The sequence below is a fragment of the Penaeus japonicus genome, unplaced genomic scaffold (assembly GCF_977035675.1).
Source record: "Penaeus japonicus unplaced genomic scaffold, GWHDUDI00000001_assembly GWHDUDI00000035, whole genome shotgun sequence".
NCBI classification, from domain to species: Eukaryota; Metazoa; Arthropoda; class Malacostraca; order Decapoda; family Penaeidae; genus Penaeus; species Penaeus japonicus.
In genome coordinates this window covers 25,659,717-25,672,216 of record NW_028234437.1, presented here as the reverse complement: position 1 = coordinate 25,672,216, position 12,500 = coordinate 25,659,717, and the positions used below count along the sequence as shown (strand labels likewise).

Here is a 12,500-nt window from a genome sequence, read left to right as displayed (position 1 = left end):
GGGAGTCCTGGGGCCGTTGGGACTCATTGAAACGTCGCTGGGATAGTTTGGGCAGCGGCGGATCGAGCGCTGTCCGCGGGGCGCTGGGGTAGCGGCGGTAGCACCTTGTGGCACCAGTGTGGCACTAGTGTGGGCCCGGTTGGTGCTGTGAAAGGTGTGGCACCTGGCGTGGATGATGTAAAGCCGCCCGGAGGGATTCATCCTGCCTGCCTTCAGACGGGCGGAGGCGCACCTGCCGCTCAGAGGGGGCTTAGTGCGTATGTGTGTGCGTGTGTGCGCGAGAGTGTGTCTATGTCATGACGCTGGGCCGAGGGGGAGTGTCATCCGCGAACGGGTGCCAGGCTAGTGCCAGGGTATCGTAGCAGCAGCGCCTGGCGTGTGTCACGGCGAGGGCTCAGTGTGTGTTTACAGGGGCCCTCGCATCGACGAAGCCCCTTGCCGCTCGCAGCGCTACCCGGAACTGCCCCTCCGAGTGAGTGTCTTGGGACTGAGATTCGGAGGTTGCGGATCTTGTGATTGTGCAGTGGTGATGATGGTGGTGGTGATCTTGGCAGCGAGGGACGGGCACTAGAAAGAGCCCCTCCTTCCCCCCCTAAAAAAAAAAAAAAAAAAACTTTCCCTAGTTAGCGCTCAGGGCCACCGTATCGTGTCGTGTCGCGTCGTGTCGTGTCGCGAGGGCACGTGAGCGAGCGCAGCCATGTCGGGGGACGTGGAGGAATCCGTCGTGTTCACGATCTCGTCGGCGTCCATCACGTGGGACTCCGGCAACGAGGATGACGACGACGAAGCCTCCGACCCCGTCGTCCTCTGCATCGCGCCCTGCTACAGCTCCGACTCGGACGACAACACGGACGTGGACGACGACGACGACCGGTCGGAGCCGCGGAGGAGCTCGGTCGCCGCCCACGACTCCGGGATTGCTGTGTGTCGGCCGAGGGAGGGCGTGGAGCTGGACCCGACCCTGATCCTCAAGACGAGGGAGGAGCTCGAGAACGAGCAGGAGGAACAGCAGGAAGAAGAGCAGGACGAAGAGGAGGAGGAGCAGGAGGAGGAAGAAGACGAGGAAGAGGAGGAGCACAAGTCGAAACTCGTCTACCGGCAGCGGGAGGAGAACAACGTCAGCGCCTCCTCCTGGAGATCCAGCAAGGACGAGGTTGACGACGACGAGGAAGAGCGGAGCGACGATGAGGACGACAACCAGGAGAGTGAACGCGAACAGAACTTGCATTTGGACGGTATTTGTGATGAGTTTCTTTGGTGTTTGTTGCTCTCTTGCTTTGCTTCATGTACGCATACCCGCTCACTCCCACACACTCACACTCATTCATTCACTCACTCACTCACTCACTCACTCACTCACTCACTCACTCACTCACTCACTCACTCACTCACTCACTCACTCACTCACTCACTCACTGACTCACTCACTCACTCACTCACTCACACACACACACACACACACACACACACACACACACACACACACACACACACACACACACACACACACACACACACACACACAACACACAACACACACATTCATACACGCGCACACAAAAAAAGCTCGAGCCAAGTGCCTCAAGTTGGGCAGGTGTTCCGGGAAGATTACGCATGTTCTTTGGGCACCATAAGGGAGGGGCGTTCGGGGAACTGTTTGACGGTCCGGTCCGTCTATGTGCTTTTCTCCCATAACATTCGCCTTTTTTTTTCCTATTGGCCTTTCCTGTTCCCTTTTTGGCACTGACGCGTGCGGCTTTTTTTTTTTTCTTTTTTTTTTCTTTCTTTCTTGGATCAGGTCTCTGCGTTTTTGCGTTTCTTTGTGTTTGTGTTTGCGTCGGTTTCTCTCTCTCTCTCTCTCTCTCTCTCTCTCTCTCTCTCTCTCTCTCTCTCTCTCTCTCTCTCTCTCTCTCTCTCTCTCTCTCTCTCTCTCTCTCCTATCTTCCTTCCCCCTAGTCTTCCTCCCTCTCCCTTTCCCTCTCCCCTTCCCTCTCCCCTTCCCTCTCCACCGGCCGGGAAAGCCCCGCCTGCTTCGATAGAGCCATCAGTTCCGATAATTGGCCGCGACAGGTACTTAAAAGCGTGTGTTGCGTATCGCTGATGATTTACAGGGCTGGGAAAGGAGAAGTATTTTTACGCGCTGTTCGTTTTCGGGAGGGGAGGTGGGCCGGGGCGGGGGTAATTTTTCTTTTTTTTTTCTTTTTTTTTCAACTATTTTCTTTTATGTGGGTTTGTGGGAGCAGAAGGGAGGGGGGGAGATTTTTTTTATAGAGAGTGTCGGGTTGGTGTCTGTGTGCGTGTTGGGGGGGGGGGGGGGGGTTAGTGTGAGTATTTAAGGATAATGGGATGTGTTTTGGGTGTCGGGTGGGATATTCCATAAGGGTAGGTTTTGGATTGAAGGGGTTAAGAATAGGTAGGTAGTGGGTTAAGGGGCTTTTAAGATTGGATAATGGAGGTTGGTGGTTGGAGAGGGGGGTTGGGATCAGAGAAGTAAGATTGGATAGTGGAGACGGGGGAAGGAGGGCGGAGAGGTAAGATTGCATAGTGGAGGTGGGGGGGGGGGGCGGTGAGGTAAAATTGATAGTGGAGAGGGGGTGGGTGGATAGGTTAGGTTCTTTTGGGGGATAAGTAATCCATGTTGCTGTGGGTAAGAATGTAAGTCAAAAAATGTTTTGCTCATTTAAGCATAGACGCATTAGTGGGGGAGCGATTAGAAGTGGCGAGATGCGTGTGTCGGGATGTGGCGAAAGAGTGTATTGAAGAAGGGGGTGGAATGGGGGAAGGGGGGGGGGGGTAGTGGCATGAGACAGACAGACACACACCGGTTGGCACGAATGATGAAACAATTTAGTGTTGATAAAATGACCGACACAAAAAAACGCTCTATCCAAAATGAGTTTGTTGAGAGACAGGTCTCATCTCTCATTAAACCAATTTTTTAAATAGTCTTTTTTTGTTCCTTTTCTCGCTGAGTCAGGTCTCATCTTTCAGCGAATCTGCGTTGTGTATAGTTTTTTTTTGGGGGGTGGGTGGGGGTGGGGGGGTGGCGATAGGTGAGCCTCGCAGCGTGGCGGGGAGTTATCTGGTACCGATCAATCAGTATGCTCTTGTGTCACCTTAACTTATAAATACCCGAAGAGGTCAGGGTGGGTAAGGGTGGGTTAGGTAGGTAAAGGGGGGGGAAGGGGTGTTGGAGGGTGTACCTTGTCTTCTTGCCCTTCTCTGTGTCACTCTTGCCCCCACCCCCCCACCCCTCCCCAACCCGAAACCCCCCCCACATACCCCCTACTTCAGTGACACCCCACCCATCTTTGCGACGTGCATTTTCTTGATTGTTTGCCGGGGCTTCCTGTTGTGTGGCTGGCTGTTTTATGCCCGGTGTTGGTGGTGCAACTGTCATGTGTTGGCTTTATTTGCAATACGTGATCACTCGTCCGCTCCCTCCCTGTGCTCTCTCTCCCTCTCGCTTGTCTCTTCTCCGTTCGGCTTTCCTGAGCCACCCTTTCGCGTTTTCCCCTCTTTACCCTCTCTCCCTTTTCCCTTTCATCTCTTCTCCTAGCCTCTTTCAACTTTTTCCTATTTACTAAACATGGACACTTAAAGGTAAAGGTTTTGTAGATTCTCCCCTCTCTCTCCACCTTTTATATCCTATTTTATCTTCTTTCTTTTATCTACTCCCCTTACTTCTCCCTTTCTCCCTTTCGTCTCCCTCGTTTCTCCTCTACTGTCTCATCCCCCCTCATTACCTTCCCCTCTCCTCATGCCTTTACTCTCCTTCCTTCTCGCTTCCCCTTCCTTCCCTTTATCTCTCAACCCTCCCCTCTTTCTCTCTATTCGCCCTGCTTCCTTTCGTCTCTCAGCCCTCCTCCCTTTCTCTCTATTCACCCTTCTTCTATTCCTCTCTTCTTCCCACCCTTCCTACCTCCCTTCCTCACACCTCACCCCTCACCCCTCTTCCCTTAAGCTCTTCCTCATTTCCTCCCCTCATTTCCCCTCCTCCCCTTCTCCTCCCCTTCTCCTCCCCTCCTTCTCTCTTCTCCCCTCATCCCCGCCCTAACCCAGCCCACCCCATGGACATGCTCAAAGCGAGTAGAGGGTAAAAATATATGCGCTGTTGTTGTTGTTGCTGAAGTGATCTTTGCTGGGCGGTTTCTTGCAAGGTGGAAGGGCCGGGCTAATGACCTTTCTCATTGCACGAGCCGGCTTCTTGATGCCTTCTTGCGGGTATGGGTGGCTGGGCTGCGTGTCTGTCTGTGGTTTCGTGGAGGGGAGGGAGGAGGGAATGAATGAAGGAGGGATGGATGGATGGATGGATGGATGGATGGATGGATGGAAGGAATGAAAGAAGGAAGGAGGGTAGGGGAACTCGGGATTGTGGATGGCGGGGTGTGAGGGGAGGGTGGTTGTATGGTTGTGAACTTGTATGCCGGTTTTTATGTTTTTGTTTGTATGCCACACACACACGGATGGACACACATACATGTACGCGCGCACACACACACACCTCCCTCACTCCCTTACCCCCCTTACAACAGACAAACACAACCGAGCGGCCGCCGCGAGACTCCGCCAAAGAGCAGTCACGTGCGGGCGCAAGCAGGGTAGTTTATGTGTTTTTTTTCCCCGTCCGGATCGCAGCACGCGGGCGGATACGGAATTTATTCGCAGGTAAAACGAACAGCGAGCATCCAGGATTCCACAGGTAGCGACTCTTTTTCCGTCTATCTTTTCTTTGCTTTTTCTCTTTTGATTGTACGTTTTTTTTTCGTTTTTTTTTCTTGCCTTTTTTTGCCTAAGCACCTGGAAGCCGTCGGGGATCACGGGCTGACTCGGTTGTTTTATGGCGCTGGTTGTTGTTGTTGTTGGTGATGGTGGTGTTTTGAAATCGCGTTTTATCGTTTTTTTTTTTTTTTTTTTTTTTTCCTCCACCCTTGACTCTTCCTAGCCTTTCTCTCCTTCGCATTCATTACAAATATCGTTATCATCATCGTCTCCATCATCACCATTACCATCATTATCATCATTACCATTATTATCACCATCATCACCATCACCACCACCATCATCACCACCACCATCATCACCATCACCATCATCACCACCATCCTCGTCACCATCATCACCATCATCATCACCATCACCACCACAACGCCTGCATGCACTTCCCTGCCCTTTTTTCGCTTCCTCGCCCAGCATTCCGACGAGTGGACTCTCCCCAGCAGTTGGCGCGGCGGTTGAATCGACTTGACGTGGATTGCGGGCGTCGGCGGCGGGCGGCAGGTGGGTCACGTGACCGCTGGAGGGAGGGAGGGGTCGAGGGGGAATGGGGAGAGGGTGGAGGGGACGGTTGAGTGTCTTTTGCGGGCACGTGGCGGCGGGTTCCTTCTGTTTTGCTGGCCTCTCTTTCCTTTTTCATTCCGGTTATTTTTTTTTTTATTTTTTTTTCTTCTTCCCTCTCTTCTTCTTGGTCGTCTTGTTATTATTTATGATTGTTAGGGTTATAATTATTATTCATCCCGCGTCTGGCACCATCATCCCCCCCCCCCCCCCCATCACCATAACAACAACCACCACAACCACAGTCACCAAAACACCACCAAAACCGCAAGCACAAACACTACAACCACCACAATCGCCCTCCCCCCCTTCTTCTACCCTTCTTCCGGCGCCCCCCTGCAGAGAGCGGCCGGGGGCTTGAGCTCTCCCGGGTAATATTAGACGGATAAAAGGAGCCGTAGCCTCATGTCTGATGTCCGGGGAAGCTGGGGAGTCGGGAGGCATTGGTGCCGGCTGGGCGGAGCTCTGCGGGGTATGGGCTGTCGTGGTGGTGTCGCTTCTTCTGCCTTTTCTTCTTTGTGCTTCTCTTTCTTCTTCGTCATTTCTTCTTTGTCATTTCTTCTTTATGCTTGTTTTTCTTCTTCTGCATTCATTTTTTTCTGCTTCTTTTTCTCTTGTCTGCCTCTCCTTTTTCTCTTGTCTCCCTCCTCCCTTCTCTCTTCCCTCACTCTCCCTCCCTCTCCCTCCCCCTCCCTCCCTCCTCCCTCCTCCTCCTCTCCTTCCCTCCCTCTCCTCTCTCCCTCCGCTCCCTCCTCCTCTCTCTCTCCTCTTCTCTCTCTCTCCCTCCCTCCCTCCCTCCCCCTCCCTCCCTCTCTCCTCCCTCTCCCTCCCTCCTCTCCCTCTCTCTCTCTCTCTCTCTCCCTCTCTCCCTCCCTCCCTCTCTCTCTCTCTCTCTCTCTCTCTCTCTCTCTCTCTCTCTCTCTCTCTCTCTCTCTCTCTCTCTCTCTCTCTCGTATCGCCTTTCTGCTTGAAGCAGGCGTTATTTATGCGGTCGCTTCCCCGCTGTGGAGTAGGTCATTTGCGGAGGAACCTGTTTGACAAGATCTTACGGTCAGCTGTGAGAGTAACGTTTGCTTTGTGAACTTGTTTATTTTGATTTTTTGAATTTTATGAAGCGGGGTTTGAGGGAGATATTGAATTTGTTCGATATTTTCAAGTAATGATGTCTGTGTGCTGTGAATTTTTTCTTGCTATTATTGTTGTTATTATTTTTGTCAGATATTGTCATTTTCATTATTGTTGTTATTGTCATTGTCATTATTGATATTATCATTATGTTTGCGATGATGATTATCATTATTATTATTTCTATTATTTTTATTATTATTATTATTATATTACTATTCCTATTATTGTTCATACCATTGCTCTTATTTTTTATATTATTATTATTACGTTTCTGTCACCACCATTATCCTCATTATTTTCACCAACATGTTATTGCCGGATTACGCTTGTTTATCTATTTGCCTTCGTGAGTTTTGCGGTTTGTGAAGTCGACAAGATATATTTGAAAGAGACCCACGTGTATCCTCTTGCAAATTAGATTAATGTTGCAATTATTTCTCTTGCAACGAGTCGTTTCATCTCGGTTCTATCTCTCTCTCTCTCTCTCTCTCTCTCGCTCTCTGCCATTTCTTCCTTTAGTTTCGATTGTTTTATCGGGTCGTCGGTGACGCTGGATTTGCGTTTGATAAAAGCGTTGCGGTTATTCATGTGCGATTTGTTAAGTGAGGGTGAATCTGTGGGTATTGTTTTGGAGTGTCGCTTGGGAGAGGAGGGGGGGGAGGGAGGGACAGGAGCAGAGGAAGGGGGGAGAAGAAGGGGGGAAATTTAAAAAAAACACGAGGAGAAGGAAAAGGAAGTAGAGGAGGAGAAGATTAAGAAAATAATAATAATAATAATAAGAAGAAGATTAAGAAGAAAAAAAATAGTAAGGAACAGGAAAAAGAGGAGGAAAGAGGTTGACTAAGAATCGCAGCGACAGAGACATGATACACTTGATGGCGACACCTGTGCGACATGTGGCGTTGCTGTCTTGTTGAACCTTGTGTCTATTATGGATTGTTTATTGTTTATTATGGATTGGAACGCGTGTAAGAGTGAGTAAAGAGGTGGTTGGATGCTTTATATATTTGGAAATATATATATATATATATATATATATATTATATATATATATATATATATATATTATATATATATAACACACACAGACACACACACACACACACACACACACACACCACCCACACACACACCCCACACACACACACACACTACACACACACACACCACACACCCACACACACACACATCACACACAACACAAAACACAGTACCCCCCCCCCTTTCCCCCTCACCTTTGATCAATTCCCCCATTGTCTATCGCCTCCGCCCCTGCATCCTCTACCAACCCTTCTCTTTCCCTCGGCTTCCTGACACGTGGGCGTCTCAGGTGGCGGGCCGCTTATTGGATCTAATTAACGCCTTCGTTTATTCATTCACGGCGCGAGGTTTGGAGGGGTCTGCCGGAGAAGTATAGGGGGGGGAGAGAGGGGGGTGTATAGGGTGAGGGATGGGGGAAGGAGGGAGGGGGAGTAAATCTGCAGGTGTGTGTGGTGTGTTGGTGTCCATTGTGCGTTGTTTTTGTCGTGGCGGTGTTTTGTGACCTGTGGTGCCATGCGTAGACCGAGGGTGGCGGTGTTTGAGGAGGAGGGGGGGGGAAGAAATGGTGAGGGTGGGGGGAAGGAGATTGGAATGAGGAAGGGAAGGGAGAGAGATTGGGAGGGAGGGAGTAAGGGAGCGGAAAAAAGTGGTATGGGTCGAGGAAGGACACAAAATTTTACATGTTAGGGGGAATGAAAAGACGGGGCGTGAATAATTGAAGGAAGGGATGGGACAAGAAAGAAAAGAGAGGATAACGAGAAAGAACAAAAGAGGATATAAAAGCGAGACAGACAGACGACGAGGAGAGGATTAAGGCAGTGAGCCCGAGAGTGACGTCCCCACCATAAACCGCCAATCCTGGCCGGTATTTCCATCCAGTTGGCAGACTCCGCGGTGCCAAATACCACGCTGATCCTCTATCTGCTCTCGTTACAACCCGCATTTTCTAGACTCGTGTTTGTTTTGTTTGTGTTTTTTTTTTTTCTTCTTTTTTTTATCCTTTTTTTTTCACGTCGCGTTCGACAGTGTATTTTAGATGTGCTAATGTGGAGGATAGTTTTAATGTATTATTGGATTTTTCCTCTCATCTTTTTTTCTTTCTTTTTTTTCTTCTAAATAAAATTACTGTTATAGATTTTAGCCTTTGTGGCTCGGTTTGATGCGCCTTCGACATTAAATTTTTTAATGAAAAGACTTTTTTTTTTGTAAGTATTTGCGGGAAAGGTGACGATACGTAAGAGAATTTCAATGAGGATGAAGATTTGAGATGGAAGGAAGAACATCTCCCTGGTCTATCTCTCTCTCATTCTCGTCTTTCCCGCGGTCTCGTTTAGAAAGGACGTGGCAAATTAATCCTCGGTTCCTCGACCGTCCACTCAATCACCTGCGCAATGCCCAATCCGGTGCCCAAGCAAAGGGCTGGTGCGGGCGGCGGCGGCCGGAGGAGGCCCCGGTGTCAGGGAGTCCTGGGGCCGTTGGGACTCATTGAAACGTCGCTGGGATAGTTTGGGCAGCGGGAGAGTCGAGCGCTGTTCCCGCGGGGCGCTGGGTAGCGGCGGTAGCACCTGTGGCACCAGTGTGGGCACTAGTGTGGGCCCGGGTTTGGTGCTGTGAAAGGTGTGGCAAACCTGGCGTGGATGATGTAAAGGAAGCCCCCGAGGATTCATCCTGCCTGCCTTCAGACGAGCGGAGGCGCACCCTGCCGCTCAGAGGGGGCTTAGTGCGTATGTGTGTGGCGTGTGTGCGCGAGAGTGTGTCTATGTCATTACGCTGGGCCGAGGGAGTGTCATCCGCGAACGGGTGCCAGGCTAGTGCCAGGGTATCGTAAGCAGCAGCGCCTGGCGTGTGTCACGGCGAGGGCTCAGTGTGGTGTTTACTGGGCCCTCGCCTCGACGAAAGCCCCTTGGCCGCTTCGCATGCGCTACCCGGAACTGCCCTCTCTCGAGTGAGTGTCTTGGGACTGAGATTTGGAGGTTTGCGGATCTTGAGATATGTGCAGTGGTGATGATGGTGAGGTGATCTGCAGCGAGGGACGGGCACTAGAAAGAGCCCCTCCTTCCCCCCCCCCCCCCCTAAAAAAAAAAAAAAAAAACTTTCCCTAGTCAGCGCTCAGGGGCCACCGTAATCGTGTCGTGTCGCGTTCGTGTCGTGTCGCGAAGGCACGTGGAGCGACCGCAGCCATGTCGGGGGACCGTGTGCGGAATCCCGTCGTTGTTCACGATCTCGTCGGCGTCCATCACGTGGGACTCCGGCAACGAGGATGACGACGACGAAGCCTCCGACCCCGTCGTCCCTCTGCATCGCGCCCTGCTACAGCTCCCGACTCGGACGACAACACCGGACGTGGACGACGACGACGACCGTCGGAGCCGCGGAGAGAGCTCGGTCGCCGCCCCACGCTCCCGGGATTGCTGTGTGTCGGCCCGAGAGGAGGGCGTGGAGCTGGACCCGACCCTGATCCTCTGAAGACGAGGGAGGAGCTCGAGAACGAGCAGGAGGAACAGCAGGAAGAAGAGCAGGACGAAGAGGAGGAGGAGCAGGAGGTAGGAAGAAGACGAGGAAGAGGAGGAGCACAAGTCGAAACTCGTCTACCGGCAGCGGGAGGAGAACAACGTCAGCGCCTCCTCCTGGAGATCCAGCAAGGACGAGGTTGACGACGACGAGGAAGAGCGGAGCGACGATGAGGACGACAACCAGGAGAGTGAACGCGAACAGAACTTGCATTTGGACGGTATTTGTGATGAGTTTCTTTGGTGTTTATTGCTCTCCTGCTTTGCTTCATGTACGCATACCCGCTCACTCTCACACACTCACTCACTCACTCCCTCACACTCACCACACTTACTCACTCACTCACTACACTCACTCTTCACGGACTCACATCAACTCACTCACTCACTCTCTCACACACACACACACACACACACACACACACACACACACACACACACACACACACACACACACACACACACACACACACACACACACACACACATTCATACACGCGCACACAAAAAAGCTCGAGCGAAGTGCCTCAAGTTGGGCAGGTGTTCCGGGAAGATTACGCATGTTCTTTGGGCACCATAAGGGAGGGGCATTCGGGGAACTGTTTGACGGTCCGTCTATGTGCTTTTCTCCCATAACATTCGCCTTTTTTTTCCTATTGGCCTTTCCTGTTCCCTTTTTGGCACTGACGCGTGCGGCTTTTTTTTCTTTCTTTTTTTTTTCTTTCTTGGATCAGGTCTCTTTGCGTTTCTTTGTGTTTGTGTTTGCGTCGGTCTCTCTCTCTCTCTCTCTCTCTCTCTCATCCTCTCTCTCCTCTCTCTCTCTCTCTCTCTCTCTCTCTTCTCTCAGCTCTCACTCGCCTCTCTCTCTCTCTTTCTCTCTCATACACACACACACAACACACATCTTCCTTCCTCATCCCCCCCTAGTCTTTCTCTCTCTCTCTCTCTCTCACCTTCCTTCCCCCATCTCTCTCAGATACACACACACACACACACATCTTCCTTCCCCCCCCTCCCAGATAGTTTTCTCCCCCCTAGTCTTTCTCTCTCTCTCTCTCATCACCTCCCTCCCCATTTCTTTTCCTTCCCCCCTTTTCTCCCCCCTCACACTTTCTCCCCCCTCCCCCTTTTTTCCCCCCCCCTCCCCTTCCCTCTCCCCTTCCCTCTCCCCTTCCCTCTCCCCTTCCCTCTCCCCTTCCCTCTCCACCGGCCGGGAAAGCCCCGCCTGCTTCGATAGAGCCATCAGTTCCGATAATTGGCCGCGACAGATACTTAAAAGCGTGTGTTGCGTATCGCTGATGATTTACAGGGCTGGGAAAGGAGAAGTATTTTTACGCGCTGTTCGTTTTCGGGAGGGGAGGTGGGCCGGGGCGGGGATAATTTTATTATTTTTTTTTTTTCAACTATTTTCTTTTATGTGGTTTGTGGGAGGAGAAGGGAGGGGGGGGAGATTTTTTTTATATAGGGTGTCGGGTTGGTGTCTGTGTGTATGGGGGGGAGGGGTTAGTGTGAGTATTTAAGGATAATGGGATGTGTTTTGGGTGTCGGGTGGGATATAAGGGTAGGTTTTGGATTGAAGGGGTTAAGAGTAGGTAGGTAGTGGGTTAAGGGGCTTTTAAGATTGGATAATGGAGGTTGGTGGTTGGAGAGGGGGGTGGGATCAGAGAAGTAAGATTGGATAGTGGAGACGGGGGGAAGGAGGGCGGAGAGGTAAGATTGCATAGTGGAGGTGGGGGAGGGGCGGATAGGTAAAATTGGATAGTGGAGGGGGGGGAGGTAAAATTGGATAGTGGAGGGTGGGGGGTGGATAGGTTAGGTTCTTTTGGGGGATAAGTAATCCATGTTGCTGTGGGTAAGAATGTAAGTCAAAAAAATGTTTTGCTCATTTAAGCATAGACGCATTAGTGGGGGAGCGATTAGAAGTGGCGAGATGCGTGTGTCGGGATGTGGCGAGAGAGTGTATTGAAGAAGGGGGGGGGTGTTGGGTAGGGGCGTGAGACAGACAGACATACACCGGTTGGCACGAATGATGAAACAATTTAGTGTTGATAAAATGACCGACAAAAAAACGCTCTATCCAAAATAAGTTTGTTGAGAGACAAGTCTCATCTCTCATTAAACCAATTTTTTAAATAGTCCTTTTTTGTTCCTTTTCTCGCTGAGTCAGGTCTCATCTTTCAGCGAATCTGCGTTGTGTATAGTTTTTTTTTCTTGGGGTGGGGGTGGGGGGGGGGTGGCGATAGGTGAGCCTCGCAGCGTGGCGGGGAGTTATCTGGTAACGATCAATCAGTATGCTCTTGTGTCACCTTAGCTTATAAATACCCGAAGAGGTCAGGGAGGGTAAGGGTGGGTTAGGTAGGTAAAGGGGGGGGGGAGGGTGTTGTAGGGTGTACCTTGTCTTCTTGCCCTTCTCTGTGTCACTCTTGCCCTCACCCCACCCCCCCTCCCCAACCCGAACCCCCCCCACATACCCCCTACCTGAGT

At 51.2% G+C, this 12,500-nt stretch overlaps 1 protein-coding gene across 1 annotated transcript in view; it reads left to right on the top strand.

The window, feature by feature from the left end:
- Window positions 1–12,500, top strand: part of Pka-C1 (Protein kinase, cAMP-dependent, catalytic subunit 1) — a gene marked incomplete in the record, with an annotated part of 639,821 nt that overhangs the window by 466,009 nt on the left and 161,312 nt on the right.